Below are 22,814 nucleotides of genomic sequence, written 5' to 3'. Positions count from 1 at the left end.
ATGAGTCTGGGAGAGAATGCGTAGGCCTAGGTGATGCTGTTGGTTCATTGATTGTGCAAGCCAGAGTTATTAGCCTACAATTATAGTGAGTTTGTATTTGATTTTGAATAGCCTAGTAATAGTGCATTTTTTATTTTTTTATTAATAGGCTGACATATTACCTTTAGCTGCAGAATATCTCTCCACCATGCGTTTCCATCTCTCCTCTCTTTCCTTCATTACTTTCTCGTGCGCGCAGAGAGAGGGGCTGTCAACAGTTTTATGAAATATGTTTCATTGTGAAAACCTGTTACCCAAACAGATTTCACTTGTTTCCCCAAATTAAGCACTGGGTAGCTTCAGGAACAGGGTTGGAGAGCCCATGGCATACAGAGTTTGCCGGAATATCACCTGTGGCGCAGCAGCGAGAGGATGCATGCTCTTCAAACAATGGTTGATGCGTGAAGTGAAATAAGTGTGCTTATAAGCCCAGCCATTTCTATATGCAATCCTGTGTGAAAGCAGAGTTTTGATGGTTGCCACTAAAAAAGAGGACGAACCCAGCTGCTGCTATACTGTATTTGTGCTAACATGTCAATTTCTTGTCACTCATTATCAAGCCAAATTTGACGATGAAATAATCATACAAAAGTATAGGCTTGTAGGACTATGTCARGATCGTCATGGGAAGAAGTGGACCAAAGCGCAGCGTGGTACGTGTTCATTCTATTTATGTATTTAATGAACACCGACAACAACAAAACAAATACGAACGTGACGTTCTGCAGGGCAAAATAACAAGCAATGCAAAAATAAGATCACACAAATGAAAGAGGGAAAAAGGACTGCCGAAGTATGATTCCCAATCAGAGACAACGATGGAAAGCTGTCTCTGATTGGGAACCACACTCGGCCAAAAACAAAGAAACAGATAACATAGAATGCCCACCCCAAATCACACCCTGACCTAACCAAATACAGAAATAAAACGGCTCTCTAAGGTCAGGGCGTGACAGCCTACTTGTTGTGTTGTCTATAGTCTGTCTTTGTATATTCAACTTTGTACACTAGAGGGCATGGGTCACTGGTCACATATGTATAGGAACACAGGCGACAAGGAAGTAGTAAAGAACTGTACAGTATTAACTTTGGAAATAATCATTAACAGTAACACAACTATATCACACGTGGATTACTGTTCCAAATTGGGGGGGTTTTCACCCCAAAGCATTTCAAAAATGGTTTTCATAAGTTCCCTGCTTTCTATCCTATTATTGTCAATGTCATCTTTTAAGATTCAGTCTAAGAATGTATTCAGCTTCTCCTGAGTGTCCTGTATGTCTTAACTGTGTGTACAATCGGAGAATCGGTCAGGTGCAGAGGGGGTGGAAAGTGAGGGAGTGTATATAGAAGAACACCTGGCCTGTGACACTCCCCTTGATTCCATCCTCCACTTTGCCCTACCCTGTTCCCTCCTATCAGTCTCTCCTCACCCTCATCTCTTTCTACGCTACACCCTTCCTGCATGTCCCTGTGTGACCTGACCTATAATGTTAGCTGCTTTAACAAATACAAAGATTTTAGAAATCTTTTAGAAATTTTTAGACTGTGTATAGAATACACAGTKTAAAAAGTTGTTGTCTTTATTATTAGCATAATCCTCAACCTTAATTMTTTMTTTTTTTTATTAATAGTAGTAGTCTATAAAAATAGAGTTGCATAACATGCATCTCAAAGGAATACAGAACATTCTTTGTCCTCTCATGTTTTTAAGAACCGTCTGCCTTCTTAATGTAACAACAACTGCTTATTGAGAGGATGGTAAATGGTTTAAGTTATGTACGTTCATTGAAAGTCTATTTTCTATTACACTGTCAGTGGCATTTCTTTGCCTTGTAGTAAATACTTGCATGCCAGATCAGGCTTACTGACGTTTATTATTTCTGTTTTATTAGAGTGATGTCATTATACAGCCTCTCTCTAACCTCTCCCCCACACATGCTGTACTACTGTATGTGAGGCTTATGCCAACACCCTGGGTGGCAAAATACACATCTGCGGACTAAATCCCTTTCTCAGTTGAAACTGAATTTAAAACAGGCATTTTTAAAATCAAATCAGATCAATTGTTATTTTGTCAACAAGTGTAGACTAAGTGAAATGCTTACTTTTGGCCAATGGACGAAGAGAGTTTGTGTTTATACAGTTCTTTATACAACAGTATAAATATGTACTCTTCTAAGTCACTTGGCTAAGTCACCAAGAGTTCTCATCCATAATTATCACGGCTGTGTATATCCCGCCCCAAACCAACACCCCTCTGGCATTCAACAAATTGTATGGGGCCATTAACAAACCAGAAACCGCTCACCCAGAGGCAGCGTTTCTGGTGGGCAGAGACTTCAACTCGGGGAGACTTAAAACCGATCTACCTCACTTCTACCAACTGTTTACAAACAAAAGCTCAAACAGGAAGTACCAGTGATGCGCTCAATACGCAAGTGGTCGGATGAAGCAGACACGAGCCTATATGACTGTTTTGCTAGTAAAGACTGGGATGTGTTCCAGGATTCATCCTATAGCATTGAGGAGTTTACCACAACAGTAACGGGCTTTATCAATAAGTGCAAAGACAATGTCATCCACAAAGTGACTATAAGAACGTATCCAAACCAAAAACCATGTATTACAGGCAATATCCGCCCAGGCTTAAGGTTAGAGCTATTGCTTACAATGAACAGGACACTGACGCATACAAGAAAGCTCACTACGACTTCCAGCGAGACATCAAACATACCAGTCAAAAGTTTGGACACACCTACTCATTCCAGGGTTTTTCTTTATTTGTACTATTTTGTACATTGTAGAATAGTAGTGAAGACATCAAAACAATGAAATAACACATATGGAATCATGTAGTAACCAAAAAAGTGTTTAAAAAAAGCAAAATATATTTTATATTTGAGATTCTTCAAAGTAGCCACGCCTTGTCTTGATGACAGCTTTGCACACTCTTGGCATTCTCTCAAACAGCTTCATGAGGTAGTCACCTGGAATGCATTTCAATTAACAGGTGTGCCATATTCAAAGTTAATTAATTTGTGGAATTTCTTTCCTCCTTTTGAGGAAATTATTTTTTTGAGCCAATCAGTTGTGTTGTGACAAGGTAGGGGTGGTATACAGAAGATAGCCCTATTTGGTAAAATACCAAGTCCATATGTGACCGACCGGCTCAAATCGGTCTTATATAGCAACATTTGAAATTGTGTTTTTTACATTGGATAAAAGTAGAGACTCAGAACTACAAAATGGTATATCATACATGTGCACTGCAATTCTGAGGAACAATGTGAAAGTAATCCTGCTTTGAAAGTTGATAAACTTGAAAACACTTTTGAGAAAATGGCCTTTGAATGTTTTTGGAACCTACTGGAGAGCTCTGTCACGTATCCCTCTGGAACTGTGTCATTACACACACCTGGTCCCCATTCTCCCCTGATTAGTAATTGTATAAGTGTGCCTTTTGGTTTCCATTGGGCTTTCGATTCATGTTCCAATGTCCATTGTGCTGTATTGTTTTGGCTTTCGTGCCACTTGTATTGCGCAGATGATTACGGGTCTCGTCCTGTGTGGTATCATTGTGCGATTGTGTATTTTTTCGAGGTACTCCTCGCTCTTTTGTTTGGGTCTCAACCCTGTGTTTTGTATACGTGTTTGTTTGGTCTTCGTCCCCTTGCCTTTACATGGCATGCTGTAATTTGGGTAAAGAAACAAAAAAAAGAAATACGCATTCCTGCGCCTGTCTCCCAATCTCGTCATACCAACGTGACAGAATAATTGACCATTAAGGGAGACAGCGGGAAGGGCCCGTCTGACGAAGCTGCGACTGGTCTATCCGGTGCCTGCCGCAACTTCTGCAGCTGCAACTGGGCCGTCCGATGTCGCCACAACTGGTCCATCTGATGACGCAACGTCAGCCGCTGCAACTGGCCAGTCCGACAGCGCCACAACCGGTGCGTCCGACGATGCTGCAATTGGTCCGTCCGACGCCGCTGCAACTGGTCCGTCCGACGCRGCCGCAACTTCGGCAACTGCATAGGGTCCTGATTGACCCGCACTGCGTTCCTGTGTTCATTCTCGGGACCAGTGTTGTTGCGCTGCTAGTGCCACGCGTCGAGGGGGTACTGTCAAGGATCCCTCCGGAACTGTGTCATTGTGCACACCTGGTCCCCATTCACCCCAGCCATAGCTTTCCACCAGCACCGTACCATCCTCCAGTCTAGTGGTTCTCAAAGTTTTTATAGTCCCGTTCCCCTTCAAACATTCAACCTCCAGCTGCGTACCCCCTCTAGCACCAGGGTCAGCGCACTCTCAAATGTTGTTTTTGCCATCATTGTAAGCCTGCCACACACACACTATACGATACATTTATTAAACATAAGAATGAGTGTTTTTGTCACAACCCGGCTCATGGGAAGTGACAAAGAGCTCTTATAGGACCAGGGCACAAATAATAATATAATAATAATTCATAATTTTGCTCTTTGTTTAACCATCTTACATATAAAACCTTATTTGTTCATAAAACAAAATATGAATAACTCACCACAGGTTAATGAGAAGGGTGTGCTTGAAAGGATGCACATAACAAAGTCATGTTGGGTTATATTGGAGAGAGTCTCAGTCTTAAATCATTTTCCACACACAGTCTGTGCCTGTAGGGCCGAGAATCCACTCTCACATAGAMACATGGTTGCAAAGGGCCTCAGTGTCTTAACAGCACGATTTGCCAAGGCAGGATATTCTGAGCGCAGCCCAATCCAGAAATGGCTTCTGATTTAAATTCAATTTTCACAGAACCGCTATTGGCAATTGTGATGASYCTCACTTGTTCAGATATCAGTAAGTGGACTGGAGGCAGGGCAAGAACGGGATAACGAATCCAGTTGTTACAATGATGGAAAGACCTGTGTGTTGTCCTTGTTTGTATTTTTATTTATTTTATCCCATTTTCTCCCCAATTTTCGTGGTATCCAATCGCTAGTAATTACTATCTTGTCTCATCGCTACAACTCCCGTACGGGCTCGGGAGAGAKGAAGYTCGAAAMCCATGCGTCCTCCGAAGCACAACCCAACCAAGCCGCACTGCTTCTTAACACAGCGCGCCTCCAACCCGGAAGCCAGCCGCACCAATGTGTCAGAGGAAACACCGTGTACCTGGCCCCCTTGGTTAGCGCGCACTGCTACCGGCCCGCCACAGGAGTAGCTGGAGCGCGATGAGACAAGGATATCCCTACCGGCCAAACCCTCACGACGCTATGCCAATTGTGCGTCGCCCCACGGACCTTCCGGTCGCGGCCGGCTGCGACAGAGCCTGGGGGCGAACCCAGAGACTCTGGTGGCGCAGCTAGCACTGCGATACCCGGGAGGCCCATGTGTTGTCATTGTTAATCCAAACAGAGAAGAGCTCCAACTTCTTAATCATAGCCTCAATTTTGTCCTGCACATTGAATATAGTTGCGGAGAGTCCGAATCCTAGATTCAGATCATTCTGGCGAGAAAAAACATCACCCAGATAGGCCAGTCGTGTGAGAAACTCGTCATCATGTAAGCGGTCAGACAAGTGAAAATTATGGTCAGTAAAGAAAACTTTAAGCTTGTCTCTCAATTTTAAAAAACGTGTCAGTACTTTGCCCCTTGATAACCAGCGCACTTCTGTATGTTGTCAAAGCATTAACGGTCGCTGCCCATATCATTGCATAGTGCATAAAATACATAAGAGTTCAGGGGCCTTGCTTTAACAAAGTTAACCATTTTCACTGTATGTCCAAAACGTCTTTCAAGCTGTCAGGCATTCCCTTGGCAGCAAGAGCCTCTCGTGGATGCTGCAGTGTACCCAAGTGGCGTCGGGAGCAACTGCTTGCACGCGAGTTATCTCTCCACTACGTCTCCCTGTCATGGCTTTTGCGCCATCAGTACAGATACCAACATGAGCAGCAGCTACATTTGGCTACATACGGACCGTTAGTGGAATTCAAGCGAGAGAGAAACAGTTAATGTGAATGGATGTTAATTATTTTACTAGGCTGCCTGTATTTGACATTGTGTTGTTATTTCGCTGAACACTAGATGGTTTAATTGTATTTTTGGCAGTGAAACAAGGCTACTCAGGCGAGAGAAAAAACTCACCCAAATGTATAGCTCCGTTGGAAAATATAAATGGACTGTTTGAAAAGTGAAGGAAGTAAAGGTCCAGACTGTGGCGGAGCTTGTGCATGGTCCGCCAGGCACAATACCAGAGCACAAACTTGTTCTTTTTTTGGCCACTGCAGTTGCGAGGAGTTAAAAAGTAGATGGGACCTGGCTGCATAGGGTCAGAAGGAAAGTGCACCTGTAAACAACAAAAGAACATTAAGATAAGTGAATGAAAGGAAAACGTAATATAATTTGTTAATGCATCATTTTCAGGTAAGTTTCACTTACGTACAAATGTGCAGAGCAGCAGCACTGCATACAGAAACATCATCTTGGAAATTAGAAGTTAAAAAAATAACACACCGCCCCGACTACACGTACCTCTGGAAAATACAGAAATAATGTGAGATCAATAAAAGTAGTGGCAATCATGTTGGAGGTCAATTAAATAATCAAAACGTGTTGTTTATGCTTCACATACCAAGTGTTGTCATCGATTCCTTGTGGAGATGCCACACTGCTGCTTTTGTCACATGGGATGGAAGCAGCTTTCCACCAAAGTCTTTGCGTCCTGGGTGGCGTCCTGGTAACACTATTGCATTATCCTCTGCGTAGTTGTTGATGAAGTTCTTGCTGCAAGTCCTCATGCTTCAGGTGTAACCTGCGCTTGCTTGGGCCAAATCTCTTTTTTGATGGGAGCCATTAGACCATTCTCCTTGTGTGACTGGTGGTGTTCTACTGATGCTGAAAGACAAATTCCAGTACTCAGCCTGAGAACTAAAGCAGTACATCTCCATTACCCAGTATTTTTCCATCAGGGAACAAATGTTATCACATATATATGCAGTAATCATGGCATTGGTGTAGAGGAGAGAAGAGAAGAACGTGGAGTGGCTATGACACTTTGAGGCAGACAATTTAGCAGCCTCGTCTGCCATGGCGTTACCCATACTCACAAAATCTTTCCCCCCGGTGTGAGCAGCAACCTTCACAATAGCCAAAGCAGAGGGCAGCATCGTAGCCTCCAAGAGATCTAAAACCATAGTTCTATCATGAATAGGATTTCCACAAGCATTGTGAAAACCCCTACTCCTCCAGACACCACACCAGGAAAAACTAACTCCTATTGCATAAGCAGAATCAGAGAAAATTGTAACCCTTTTCCCATCTCTAATTTTACAGGCAGCGGTTAGCGCCAAAAGTTCGACCTGTTGAGCTGAGAAAGCATCTGGTAATGGATGTTGTATGTGAGTGGTTCTATCAACTGTCACAATACCAAACCCTGCATGTTTCTTCCCTGTAGTTTGATCTATATATGCAGAACCGTCAACGAAAAGCTACAGGTCAGCATCAGTCAGGGCAGTGTCAGAGAGGTCAGGCTGGTGCACCTAAGCAAGAACAGTGGGCTCCAGTGTCAATTAAGAATGGGATAGTTCTTCCATGTACCTGAAGTTTGATTATTGGGTCTTTTTTCCCATCTTCGAATATGTACTGGGGACACTGGAGGAAAGGGTCTGGCCCTCTTCATTGCTGATCGTCAGGAAAATAGGAACTGTTGGTGTTCTGATTTCCTTGTGGCCAGACACCACCTCTTCCCCCTCTCTGTGGTTGATATCCACCTTGTTGTTGGTATCCTCCTCTGTGTCCTCCTCTGAAATGTCCTCTCCCTCTTCGGTTCACTCCAGGTGTTGTAGCCCATCCTTGATATTGAAGATTTTGTGGACATTGGCTCCTCATGTGTCCAAATTGTCCACACCCCAGCATTGCATAGGTGGCATTCTGGGTGATGGTGGTCCCCATGGTTGTGGGTTCCCATAGGTCTGAGGGGGAAATTGTACAAAAGACACTATGGGCTATGGTTGTGACGKAGGTCCACTTGGGGGCGCTGTAGGGACAGGAGTGTCCATCATCACCATGTCAGGCTCACCTCCTTTATTACTCCTCTCCAATTGAGCCAATTGGGCCTTTTTTACTGCACCATCAAGCCCCTGTTTTCTTGATTCCTCTGCTTGTTTATCACGAAGCCAGTTCTGGCAGTGGTGTCATATATAATCCTTGCGTTCCCCACCCGCCTTTCTTAACCCAGCCCACGACATCCCTCAGTTGCATCTGCACTTTTTCTGGGAGGTTGCGGCAGGCTCTGTCATAAAACATGTTCTCGGTGGCTTCAGAATGGTCATGGTGCTCTCCCAATTCCTCAAGCCATTTCTGTTTCAGGTTATCTATCCAATCTCCGAAATCTGAGTCGGGTCCAGATTTATAGTCAGATAGTCTACTCATGCCTCGCATGGTAGGGAACATATCTCTCAAGCAGTCCCATAGGTGTTGTGTGTACTGGCTTAACTCCAGCTCAGCGAGTTGAGCCATTAACCCACAACGGATCATTACATCAGTGAACTGTCCATTGGTGAGTGCCCGGGATAAAATTGCCCTCATATCTCCAAGGCATAGGGTCTGGTGGCCGTGCCTTGTTTCAAATGCTCTTATCCAAACTTTGGCTCCTTTCYACATTCTTGGTAGGGATTTAGCAGCAATTGCAATATCTCCAAAACTCCAGGGCTTAGGTCTGGCAGTTCTCACTGGTTTGCATGAGATATTTTTCTTACTGCCTGTTTCCCAGTCCTTCTCCGGATCCCCGGGTCCAATATATTTTTTATTTGCTTAACACATTTTTGTTTATTACATGATTCCATTTGTATTATTCATAGTTTTGATGTCTTCACTATTATTCTACACTGTAGAAAATAATAAAAATAAAGAAAAACCCTTGAATGAGTAGGTGTGTTCAAACTTTTGACTGGTACTGTATATAGGAGGAAGGTGGAATCCTATCCTACACCAGCTCCAACGCTCATCCAATGTGGCAGGAAGTGCAGACGATAGCTCCTCCAATGTGGCAGGACGTGCAGACGATAACGGATTACAAAGGGAAACCCAGCCATGAGTTGCCCAGCGATTATAGAAGTCCCAAAAGAGCTAAATGTCACGTTCTGACCTTAGTTCCTTTGTTATGTCCTTATTTTAGTTTGGTCAGGGCGTGAGTTGGGGTGGGCATTCTATGTTGTTTTTTCTATGTTTTGTTCTATTGTCCTTTTCTATGTGTTTGGCCTAGTATGGTTCTCAATCAGAGGCAGGTGTCAGTCGTTGTCTCTGATTGGGAGCCATATTTAGGTAGCCTGTTTTTCATTGTGTTTTGTGGGTGATTATTTTCTGTGTAGTGGATGTCACCTTACAGAACTGTTGCGTTTCGTTCTCCTTTGTTATTTTGTTTAGTGTTCTATGTTTAATAAATATAATGATGAACGCTTACCACGCTGCGCTTTGGTCCTCACCTCATTCCAACGACGAGCGTTACACTAAAAGCCTTTTATGGTCGCTTCGAGGAATGTAACACTGTGCCTTCCGTGAAAGGCTCTGTTTTTCCGGATGCCTGTGTGATTTGACTCTCCGTGGCCAGTGTGAGCAAAACGGTTAAACAAGTTAACAATCACAGGGCCGCTGGATGGAATACCCGGGCCCGGTTCTCAAAGCYWGCGCAGACCAGCTGGCAAGTGTCTTCACAGACATTTTAAATCTATCCTTGTCCCAGTCTGTAGTCCCAACATGTTTCAAGCTGACCACTATTGTCCCTGTTCCCAACAAGGTAACCTGCCTAAATGACTATCGCCCTGTAGCACTCACATCTGTAATTATGAAGTGCTTTGAAAGGCTGGTCATGACACCTATCAACACCATCTTCCCAGACACCCTATACCCACTCCAATTTGTATCCCGCCCCAACAGATCCACAGATAATGCAATCTTTAATTTTACTTCACACTTCCCTCTCCCACCTGGAAAAGGGGGGAAATAACTATGTGAGAATGATGTTCATAGACTACAGATCAGAGTTCAACAACATCAGAGTTCCCCTCCAAACTATTCACCAAGCTAGGGACCCTGGGACTGAACCCCTCCCTCTGAAACTGGATCCTGGACTTCTTGACGGGCCTGCCCCAGGTGGTGAGGATAGGCAACAACACCTCCGCCACGCTGATCCTCAACACGGGGGCGATGAGACAGCCTACAGGGAGAAGGTCAGAGACTTAGCAGGACAACAACCTCTCCGTCATTGTCAGGGTGGCAGGTAGCTTAGTGGTTAGAGCGTTAGGTCCAGTATCCAAAATATTGCTAGATCAAATCCCCGAGCTGACAAGGTAAAAATATATTGTTCTGCCCCTGATCAAGGCAGTTAAACCACTGTTCCTAGGACGTCACTGTAAATAAAAATGTGTTCTTAACTGACTTGCCTAGTTAAATATATATTTTTAAAGTAAGACCAAGGAGCTGATCGTTGACTATAGGAAAAAGAGGGGAGAGCGCGCCCCCAACCACATCGATGAGGCTGTTGTGGAGCGGGTAGAAAGCTTTCAGTTCCTTGGCATCCACATCACTAAGGACCTAACATGGTCAGCGCACGGCAGCGCCTCTTCTCTCAGGAGGCTGAAAAGATTTGGCATGGGCACTTGGATCTTCAAAAAGTTCTACAGCTGCACCATAGAGAGCATCTTGACTGGCTGCATCACCGCTTGCTATGGCAAATGCACCGCCCTTGACTGAAATTCACAACAGAGGGTGGTGCGGACAGCCCAGTACATCACAGAGGCCYAGATCCCTGCCATCCAGGACCTCTATATCAGGCTGTGTTAGAGGAAGGCCCAAACAAATGTCAAATACTCCAGCCYCCCAAGCCATAGACTGTTCACTCTGCTACCTTCTGGCAAACGGTACCGGAGCGTCGGCTCTCGGACCAACAGGCTCCCAGAGAGCTTCCACCCCCAAGCCATAAGACTGCTAAATAGCCAGACTGCTAAATAGTCAAGTAAGGGTACCCGAACTACAGTATCTGCACTGACTCTATCTTGAACTGACCCTACACACACTCACTAAACTATATATACAAACCATATGCAAACTCACTCACACACACTGCATTGACACGCCCACACAAAACCCACACACATTCACATGCACTACATACGCACACACATACATAACATACGCAGACTGACACAACACAAACACACATACATACACATTACACACACACACACACACACACACATACGCTTACACTCATAATTTGCTGTTGCTGCTCAGTTCTTAATTTGACTGTTATTGTTATCCATCGTGATGTCTAGTCACTTTACCCTGCCTTCTTGTACATATCTACCTGAAGTACCTTGCACATTGATCTGGTACTGCTACTCCCTGAATATGGCTCCATTATTGTGTATTTTATTTTATTCCTTGTGTTACTATTTCTATTTCTAAACTCTGCATTGTTGGGAAGGGTTTGTAAGCAAGTATTTCACGGTAAAGTCTATACCAGTTGTATTCGGCGCATGTGACAAATATTTTGATATAAGTCATCTGAAGAGACGAAGAGGCTAGTGTGACATGATAACCCTGCAAATATGCCATTGCATATTACACAGTAAGTTCAACATTTTTGCAAGGCTCAAAATAATAGGAAAATTATGACATTTGCAGAAGGTTCTCGTAGTATAAAAAGAAAGTCACATAAATATATTTTTTTAACTAGGCAAGTCAGTTAAGAAAAAATTCTTACTTTCAATGACGGCCTAGGAACAGTGGGTTAACTGCCTTGTTCAGGGGCAGAACGACAGATTTTTACCTGGTCAGCTGGAGGATTCAATCTTGCAACCTTTCAGCTACAGGTCCAACACTCTAACCACTAGGCTACCTGACACCCCAATTTATATTTATGCTTCCAACAATTGGGTAAACCTAACAACCAACGTTTCGGCAACATAGTGCCTTCTTCAGTTTTTAGTATATCAAATATTCATCTTGGGTGTGGGCAGTTTGGTTTGGCTGTTTCTCTCACTGACCCTGTAGATATTCAAGTTGAAYATATTAAAGAACTTGTTTGGTTGTGCAGTTCAGTTGACTATCATAGGAGTTATACAKATAGAGAACCCTCAAGCATGACAAGCAGCACAAATGATCTCTTTCTAKGGATAAGCCATGGGTAGTGGAGCACAATGAGGCTCAAAGAACCATTGAATGTCATATGTGAATTATACGCTGCTGATGCGTTGGGAAATAAAGAATGGGAAAGAGTAGTGGTGTAAAGAACTGAAGTAAAAATACTTGAAACTACTTAAGTAGATGTTTGTGGTATCTGTACTATACATTGTTTTGACAACTTTTACTTTTACTTCACTGCATTCCAAAAGAAAATGATGTCGTTTTTACTCCATACATTTTTCCTGARACCGAAAAGTGCTCGTTACATTTTGAATGCTTAGCAGGACAGGAAAATGGTTTAATTCACACACTTATCAAGAGGACATCTCTGGTCATCCCTACTGCCTCTGATCTGGTGAACTCACTAAACACATGCTTAGTTTTTAAATTATGTCTGAGAGTTGGAGCGTGCCCCTGGCTATCAGTACATTTGAAAAATAACTAGAAAATGTGGTTGTCTGCTTTGCTTAATGTAAGGAATTAGAAATGATTTATACTTGTATTTTTCCTTTTGATACTTAAGTACATTTTAGCAATTACATTTACTTTTGATACTTAAATTTAAAACCAAATACTTTTAGACTTTTACTCAAGTAATATTTTACTGGGTGACTTTTACTTTTACTTGAGTAAATTTCTATTAAGATATTTTTTTTTTTTACTCAAGTATGACAATTGGGTACTTTTTCCACCACTGGGAAAGATTATAGACGATTGACGATTATAGACGATCACCTATATTAAGAATTTCACTTTTAGTCTACACCTGTTGTTTACGATGCAAGTGAGGAATACAATTTAATTTGATTAGTACAGTACTCTACCATTACAAGGCATTTCCACTAGAGGGCATAAGAACATGCCCATCCAAAAGTTTCAATGTTGCACAATAAAACTGCTGCACCCCTCCATTAGGACCACTTTACATGGCGGTTGCAGAGACATATTTTTGTTTTCTGGCTATTTAACGATGCAGTCTTGATATGTGGTGCAGACAGATATACACCACTGCTTTCTCAATCGAAATGTATCGAAATGTACAGAAAACATAACAATAATTATTCTATTGCTGAGAGCATAACTGGATTTAGTGCAGCTTACTTATTGGAGCAGCAGTTTGGAGCTGCTTTATTAAAAAAACACCCAAATGCTATGTGCTATMCCATATAGTACACTACTTTTAACCATGTGAAAATGAATGCACAATATAGAGAATWGGGTGCCAATAGGTCTGGCCTCTCACGTCATCATGACCACTCCCAGAGTGATACAAATCACACAGGTAAAAGTCTCACTACATGTAGTATCAGGGACGGTTACCATCATAAATTCTGGCTACAACTGCTTGGCTAATTATTAACACTCCGATCAACTCTAATGGTAGTGCTTGCTCAAACAAGTTGTTTGTCATTACAATCGATACTAATTGATAATTTACAGTAGACTATGTCTATTTTTCTTTACCTCACTCTCACAATTTTCATTGTTTAGCCCATCTCGTTTATTCTGTGTATAAGTGGTGAGATTAATAAAATGTAGGGCTATTAATCATTTAGAGAAAAAAATATATGTTGAGTTAGTCATTTTAATCGTTTTTATTACACAGAGCAAAATATTAGCTTGACTATGTTTGATAGGTTTACCAAGGTAACCTACTATCATAGTCTTACTGTCTTGCTCAATATCCACGGTATCATTACTTCCTATCACTGAAGGCAGCGCATACGGGGCGTCGCCTGTCTATAAATTCTCAGGCGCGATATTTCTCAACTCTGCACAATTCAACCTCTTCTCAATCGCCAACTCAACACTCGTGAACGGTAAGAATTCAGCCTCTAACACGAATGTAAAAAGTTGATTCAAGCTAAATCGTTTTGTTAATCCTATCTGATCTCCTCCTTCAACTCAGGAACTAGTATGCAGACTGAAAATATTTGCATTCTTCGTCTTGCGCGATTGACTTTCAAGTGCAGTTTTCTATGGAGTGGGTGTCCATACTTTTCATCTGTAAATATAAAAGTGAACATAAGACACTTTTACAGTCTCCAGACMTCCCTTTTTATGTGTTCTGCATTGATTAAAGCTTTTAAAACTTCATAATTTTTATAACTAAAATAATTACACTTGTCAAAAGAGCAATAGAGCATGGTCAACATATAGATATATAACCTGTCATGTTTGCTTAACAATTATAGCATTATAATAGTGTGTGTTATAATTGTTTTGCCTAAAATATAGTGAGTTTTTATTTATTTATTATTTAACATTAAGGAAATTGACTGAAATAAATGTTTCCTTTCATTCAAGTTCCAGTCAAGTCCCCATCTGCTGCTCTGACTCATTCAACKCATTTCCTTTCAGCCCTAATGATAATAACCATCATGTAGAATTGTCTAATATTAACTCAGTGGAGTCCAGAGAGACAACACCAGGGTGTGGCTCACTTGGAATGAATGGTTRCGAGCTGACTGTCGACATGTACACACACGTGTTTCCTCAGTGTTGGTGCAGCCTCTCTTTCTCTTGTCTAGTTTGTCTTTCCTTCTACCCAGTTTTGGACTACATTTTCCACACATTCAGTAATTTTCTCTCTTATCTCATACTACATCATTTTTTACTACCTCTCTTTTCTAATCCATTTCTCTATCTAATTCACTAAAACCAGGTCAAMTTAGGTCAAAGTATCTGTGTTATCTTTGTGTATCTGATAGGTACAGGATGTATGGGAATGTATTTGTAATCAACTTTTGTTGGTGGAAGTTTGCTGGATTACTCATCAGAGCATATCTCATCGGAATAGGCAGGGCATATGGCACAGGGTACTGATTCTCTTCAACACATTCTAATGCTCAAATACATACACACACACASAGAGATTATGAAATTCACTCATGAAATATAGTTCCTTTAGCCAACATCTATCTCTTACTCTGAATTTGCTGTCATTCAAATGTAATCTCTCTCTCTCTCTCTCTCTCTCTCTCTCTCTCTCTCTCTCTCTCTCTCTCTCTCTCTCTCTCTCTCTCTCTCTCTCCGTGCTCTCTGTCTCTACTCTTCCGTCTCCTCTCTCTGTGTGACCTCACACAGACCTGCAGCCATGCCGTCAGAACTGGAACGTGCCATGGAGTCCTGATCACCGTGTTCCACAGGTACGCTGCTAAGGAGGGCAGTAGCAAACACTTTGAGCCGCGTGAGCTCAAGGACCTGATGGAGAACGAGCTTTCTCTGGCTTCCTCAAGGTGGCCATCTCTAATACTATCTCTATAAGCTTGCGTCCCAATGTACCCTATTCCCTATAGAGTGCACTACCCTATGGGCCCTGATCAAAAGTATGCACTATATAGGCAATAGGGTGCCATTTGGATGTACAGTATATTATCTATTACTATCTACTACTAGCTGTAGTAGCACTCCGTGTTAGTTTGATACAGAAAACATGCACACTTTATGATTAGGAACAGGAGTTTTTCCTGATCACGTGAGGTAACAGGGAAAAACTCAGTCATAAGGTTTGACTAGGGCCCAGAGTTTCCCTGATTTTAAGTGGTCGCAAAACAACTTGCGCTCTTGTCATGTACTGTACCTGCCCAATAAAGAGTAACGACTTTCACTGTTGTCCCATATTAATGTCGGTGAAATTACAGTGTTAACATTCAGTATTATTAAAACGTCCCTGTCTTCCTTTCAGTCTCAGAAGGACCCAGCCACAGTAGACAAGATCATGAAGGATCTGACTCTAATGTGATGGAGAGGTGAACTTTGAGGAGTTTGTTTCTCTGGTTGTGGGCCTGTCCATCGCCTGTGAAACAGTGCTACCAGATGCACAAGAAGAAAGATGGGGAAGTGAGGGATGAAAAGAGGAGAGGAGAAGGGACGCAGAGTAGAGAAGGGTTCTAATTTTCACTTTTGTAATTGTCCACACTGTCCATTAAAACACAAAGACCAAGGAGGTGTTGTCATTACTTTGTGTGTGTGTGTGTGTGTGTGTTGTGTGTTGTGTGTGTGTGTGTGTGTGTGTGTGTGTGTGTGTGTGTGGTGTGTGTGTGTGGTTGTGTGTGTGTGTGGTGTGTGTGTGTGTGTGTGTGTGGTGGTGTGTGTGTGTGTGTGTGTGTGTGTGTGTGTGTGTGTGTGTGCGCGCGGCGCTAGGCAAGCAGCGTGAGTCCTTTGTGTAAGTACTTTCACGCTACTTGTTTAGACTTGTGTGTGTATGCGTGCGTGCATGTGGGTGTGTGAGAGACGGGGAGAGAGAGAGAGACTTTAAAACGTTTTTATATGTTTTATATGTGTTATAATACAATCTATTGGATTCTATCGAAGTAAAAGTATTGTATACGTGTGTTGATAACTTTGTCTACATGCTCACAAGAGAAATGCATGGCAGTCTTGAAGACCCCATATACCAGGGGTATTCAAATCTTACCCTACGAGGTCTGCAGCCTGCTGGATTAATGTCATACCTGATAATTAAATGCACCTACCTGGTATCCCAGGCCTAATTAGTCCTTTATTAAAGGAGAAAAAGTAAGAAGGAAAATAAGCATGTTGAGATGATTCCTATTCTGAGATAGCTGCCCTCAGAAGAATGTCAACAAGCACATACCATGTCATTTTCACAGCTTACCTGTGGTTTCAGTCTTATACAAAACATATAAGCATACCTGGATTTGTCATAGAGGCCAGGGCACTATCTTGTGAGGCTGATAAAGATTCACTTAGCACCACCGAGAGGAATGCTCAGAATGTTCTACAGTACAGTACACACCCTCGGTCCTCATGATCTTGTGTCAGACATCCATCTACATCTTATCTTTATGGATCAAAATGGTGTAACATTTTGGACTGGCGAAACACAGTATATAACAGGGCCATCAAAAAATACTATAGGGTGGTTGAATAAATAGGAACACATACTGTATTGTCATATCATATTTTCCCCACAGGCCTTCTTCATTGTGTGTCAATGGTCTAGTGCAGTTGGTAACAAAGCAGGGACTGGGTAAGCCTGTTCTCTCTCTCTCTCTCCTCTCTCTCTCTCCTCTTCTCTCTCCTCTCCTATCGTCTCTCTCCAGTCCTCTCCCTCCTCCTTCTTCTCTCTCTCTCTCTCTCTCTCTCTCTCTCTCTCTCTTCTCTCGTCTCTCTTCTCTCTCTTCTCCTCTCTCTCTCTCTCTCTCTCTCTCTCTCCTTCCTCTCTCTCTCTCTCTCTCTTCGTCTCTCTCTCCTCCTCTCTCTCTCTCTTCTCTCTTCTCTCTCTCTCTCTCTCTACTCTCTCTCTCTCTCTCCTCTCTTTCCTCTCTCTTCTCTATCTCTCTCTCTCTCTCATTCTCTCTCTCTCTCTCTCTCTCTCTCTCTCTTCTCTCCCTCTCTCCTCTCTCTCTCTCCTCTCTCTCTCTCTCTCTGCTCTCTCTCTCTCTCTCTCTTCTCTCTCTCGTCTCTCTCTCTCGTCTCTCTCCTCTCCTCTCTCTCTCTTCTCTCCTCTCTCTCTCTCTCATCTCTTCTCTCTCTCTCCTCTGGCTTCTCTTTCTTTAAGTGTACTTGGGCAGGGCCTACTCTGTGGCCAACCAATGTTTTTGGCTACAAGGTCAACAGGGGAGATGTTAGGTAATGACACATAGAAAGGTTTTGGAAACTTCCCTCTATCATCTCATTACATCATTTCTACTCACTTTGTGCTATGTGCATTTTACAGAATACTGTACTGCTCTATAGTGCACTGTGTTAAATGAGACAACAAAAATCCACAGACATTTACATATTCTTAATGTTTACATTCTATTTAGTGCATTCATCTTAAAGGCCCACTGCAGTCAAAAATTAGATTTTGCTGTGTTTCATTTATATTTCTACATTATGAGGTTGGAATAATACTGTGAAATTGTGAAAATTCTTGCTTGAGAAATTGCTCTATGACTAGAAYCTATTTTTGTTCCTTTTTGACCATTTTAATTGATACTGAGATTGGGGGAAAAACTGACCTTTAAGATAGCTAGTTGGGACAAGCACATATCTAAGTCATAMTAAGTAAATTTTTCCTCCATAAAGTAGCAAGTGCTAGCAGGGAAAAAGTCAAGTGCGAGTGTTAGTTCACGAAAGGCAAGAGTGTTCTTTTTTTTGCGAGAGGGAGGGGTGCTGTAGGATTATTTAAGATACTCTTTGAAGGGGTAGAGTTTCAGATGTTTTCGGAAGATGGGCAGGGACTCTGCTGTCAGAGGGAAGCTTGTTCCACCATTGGTGCGCCAGGACAGAGAAGAGCTTTGAATGGGCTGAGCGGGAGCTGCCCTCCAGTAGGGACAACATGAAATACATTCCCAGGGAGCAAAACTGGTTGAAAAAATASATATTTCCAACCAGTTCTGCTCTCTGGGGTGGAAGTCATTGATCGTTGGCTTGAGAGTCATTCTCAGAAGAAGAATGGTCAGAGAATTTCAATTCCAAATATTTAGATAAAATCCCTAAAAATAACAAATGTAGTTCCATTTACAATGCCTGTCTCAAAGTATGTCCATTTAATTATTTAAAAACAAGTACAAGGTTTGGCTTGCTCTGGACCAAGTTCCTCTTGTCTTCTGCATTCTGGAATCACTGTGATTAGTCCACAGTTCCATCGTTGACCACTAGATATCAGGAGAGTACAAATATTCTACTGTTGAACTCTGAGCTTGACAAAAAATGGTCAACAAGTCATGCTATGCTATGGCATCTCATGGTCATATTCATTAGGCACCAAACGAAAGAAACATGGAGGTGCTACCAAAACTGGTGTCCAATGACTAACCCTAGTTTCTGTTTTCTGTTGCAAAACCTTTTGATACATTGCTGCCCTAATGAATAKAACCCAGATCTACTTATTGTGTCAACCTTCACATAAACACAGCAAAAAAAGAAACGTCCTCACACTGTCAACTGCGTGTATTTTCAGCAAACTTAACATGTGTAAATATTTGTATGAACATAACAAGATTCAACAACTGAGACATAAACTGAACAAGTTCCACAGACATGTAACTAACAGAAATGAAATAATGTGTCCCTGAACAAAAGGGGGGGTCAAAATCAAAAGTAACAGTCAGTATCTGGTGTGGCCACCAGCTGCATTAAGTACTGCAGTGCATCTCCTCCTCATGGACTCCATCAGATTTGCCAGTTCTTGCTGTGAGATGTTACCCCACTCTTCCACCAAGGCACCTGCAAGTTCCCGGACATTTCTGGGGGTAATGGCCCTAGCCCTCACCCTCCGATTCCAAACAGGTCCCAGACGTGCTCAAGGATTGAGATCCAGGCTCTATGCTGCCATGGAAGAACACTGACATCTGTACTTGCAGGAAACTCACGCACAGAACGAACAGTATGGCTGTGGCATTGTCATGCTGGATGGCTATGTCAGGATGAGCCTCGCAGGAAGTGCCACATGACGGAGGAGATGTCTTCCTGTAACGCACAGCGTGGAGATTGCCTGCAATGACAAAACAGCTCAGTCCGATGATGCTGTGGCACACCGCCCAGATCATATGTGACCCTCCACCTCCAAAATCGTCCCGCTCCGAGTACAAGCCTCGGTGTAACGCTCATTCCTCGACGATAAGCGCGAATCCGACCATGCACCCCTGCCGAGACAAAACCGTGCGACTCGTCAGTGAAGAACACTTTTTGCCAGTCCTTGTCTGAGTCCAGCGACTGTGGGTTTGTGCCCATAGCGACGGTTATTGCCCCGTGATGTCTGTGTAGGACTGCCTTACAACCGGTCTAACAAGCCCTCAGTCCAGCCTCTCTCAGCCTATGCGGACATGCTGAACACCTGAATGGAGGGATTGTGCATTCTGGTGTAACTCGGCAGTTGTTGTTGCATCCATGTACCTGTCCCGCAAGTGTGGTTCGAGATGTACCACGATCCAGTGCAGGTGTTGTTACACAGGTCTGCCACTAGCTGAGGACGTATCAGCTGTCGTGTCCTGCTACTCCTGTAGTGCTGTCTTAGGCGTCTCACAGTACGGACATTGCAATTTAACCCTGGTCACATCTGCAGTCCTCATGCTCCTTGCAGCAGCACTCTCTTAAGGCACGTTCACAGCAGACATGAGGCAGGACTTCTGGGCATCTTCTTTTGGTGTTTTTCAGAGGTCATGTAGAAAGGCCTCTTTAGTGTCCTACGTTTCCAACTGTGACACTTTAATTGCCTACCCGTCTGTAAGCTGTAAGGACACCTAGTTCTGAACCACTAGTTCGAGCCCAGTATGGGGACAGGACAGTGTAGGAAGCCATACTGTTATCAGCACACTCCCCAACTCTCTCAATTAAGCAATTATCTTTGAAGGAGAGAAAATTATATTTTTTCAAAGCGCACCACAGGGGAGGTTAAGTAAGCAGACGGTGGGTATGGTTGTTTGTGTATGTGAAACCGGGGTCAAAGGCCAGTAGAAAAGAGAAAAAAAACTGAGAGGAGTTCACCAGGGGAGCACGCACACCACACACACACACACACACACACACACACACACACACACACACACACACACACACACACACACACACACACACACACCCCACCCAGGCCTTTATTACCCAGTGTTCACATATAGGAGCAATAGTTAAATAAACAGCAGGCACACATCCACATGCATATATATTACCAACGCATCATATGAGAACACAATCATCTTCACAGACAATGATAATATATTTGTGTCACCATGATGAGATATTGCATACATCCTAAGGCCAAGGGGATATTCAATGGTTATCTTATAGATACTTAACATAGTTGAAATTCTGATCCTTCCATGTGATCCTATTGTACTGAAAGCTAATGCTAACGTGAAGACATGTTGAATTAAGGTTGAATTAAGGACGAATTCCAATGACCAGACAGAAAGAGAGGAATGTGGTCATTCAGCTCAACAACAACGTGGCGCTTCTAACAAATGGATAAGCCGAGCAAGGACCAGGCCAAACACAAAACTCAAACATATACACATACAGYCAAATGCAGAAACTCAAGCAAGTACACATAACGCATGTATACTTGATACCTCTACAGGAACGGTCCCCCACCCGCGGGGTGGTTGAGCTCTCATAAGCTAATGTGATTAGCATGAGGTTGTAAGTAACAAGAACATTTCCCAGGACATAGAAATGTTTTTATGGGCAGAAAACTTACAGTCTTGTTAATCTAACTGCACTGTCCAATTTACAGTAGCTATTACAGTGAAATAATACCATGCTATTGTTTGAGGCGAGTGCACAGTTGTCACGGATCCCTCTGGAACTGTGTCATTGCGCACACCTGGTCCCCATTCCCACTGATTGTAATTGTTTAAATGTGCCCTTTGGTTTCCATTGGGCTGTCGATTATTGTTCCAATGTCCGTTGGTTGTGTGAGTACCTGTGCTGGGTTGTTTTSMCTTTRGTGCAGCTTGTATTGSGCAGATGATTACGGGTCTCGTCCCGTGGWGTATCATTGTGCGCTTGTGTTTTCGGGTCTCATCCCGTGTTATTTATTCGAGGTACTCTTCGCTCTTTTTGTTTGGGTTTCAACCCTGTGRTTTGTATACGTGTTTGTTTGGTCTTCGTTCCCGTGCCTTTACATGGCACACTGTAATTTGYGTCAATAAAAAACCCTATTARGCATTCCTGRSCCTGTCTCCCGACCCTTTATACCAACATGAAAACAGTTTTGAACTTAAATGTATTAATAAACCAATTAGGCACATTTGGGCAGTGTGCAATGGTTCATTGAATCAGTCTAAGCGTTGCACATACACTGCTTCCATCTAGTGGCCAAAGTTTAAATTGTGCCAGACCTGGAATATTACATTTTGGCCTTTCTCTTGCATTTGAAAGATCATGAAAAAAAATATGGGGGAAAAAACATGTTTTTTTCTTTGTATTATCTTTTTCCAGATCTAATGTGTTATATTCTCCTACATTAACTTCACATTTCCACAAATTTCAAAGTGTTTCCTTTCAAATGGTATCAAGAATATGCATATCCTTGCTTCAGGTCCTGAGRTACAGGCAGTTAGATTTGGGTGTGACATTTTAGGCGAAAATTGAAAAAAAGTGTCAGATCAATATTAAACCATAGACCACACACCCTCACACACACACAACCACCAAGACTGCATTGGTTGCTATGGAGAAGGCCCTGGTCCCGAGATGTTTATCATTATGTTCAGTCAGGCTCCTGTCTGACTCATCTGCTCATGGCCATGTCAGTGAGTCACAATCCCAACCTCAGAAATGTGGAATTCATTCACTGTGGAGGAAGAGTGGACCCACTCACTACCATAACACTCCCAGGTTTATGCAGTGAGTCAGGAGGAACTCCATTTGCAGAGCTTGACTGGAACTAGTATACATGCACATTAAGCTTCCTGACTGAGTCACAGACACACACATTCAGAACTAATTTTAAGGAGAACCAGCCCCTCACACAGTAATCTAGATACAGATTTTTAGGTATAAAGGCAGGGAGTTATGGGAGTGGTACTGTAACGGACATCGTTGCATGAAGAAGTGGACCAAAGCGCAGCGTGGTAAGTGTTCATGATTTATTCATAAAACTGAACACTGAATAACAAAAACAACAAAGAGAACGAACGAAACCGAAACAG

At 42.7% G+C, this 22,814-nt stretch overlaps 1 pseudogene; it reads left to right on the top strand.

The window, feature by feature from the left end:
• The first annotated feature begins 15,299 nt into the window (after positions 1-15,299).
• Positions 15,300-16,154, top strand: LOC139024343 (protein S100-A1-like; annotated as a pseudogene).
• The last annotated feature ends 6,660 nt before the right edge of the window (positions 16,155-22,814 follow it).

Source organism: Salvelinus sp. IW2-2015, unplaced genomic scaffold (genome assembly GCF_002910315.2).
Source record: "Salvelinus sp. IW2-2015 unplaced genomic scaffold, ASM291031v2 Un_scaffold1382, whole genome shotgun sequence".
Lineage (NCBI taxonomy): Eukaryota > Metazoa > Chordata > Actinopteri > Salmoniformes > Salmonidae > Salvelinus > Salvelinus sp. IW2-2015.
Note: the sequence above shows the minus strand (reverse complement) of the source record. Positions and strands in the feature narration are given on the sequence as shown.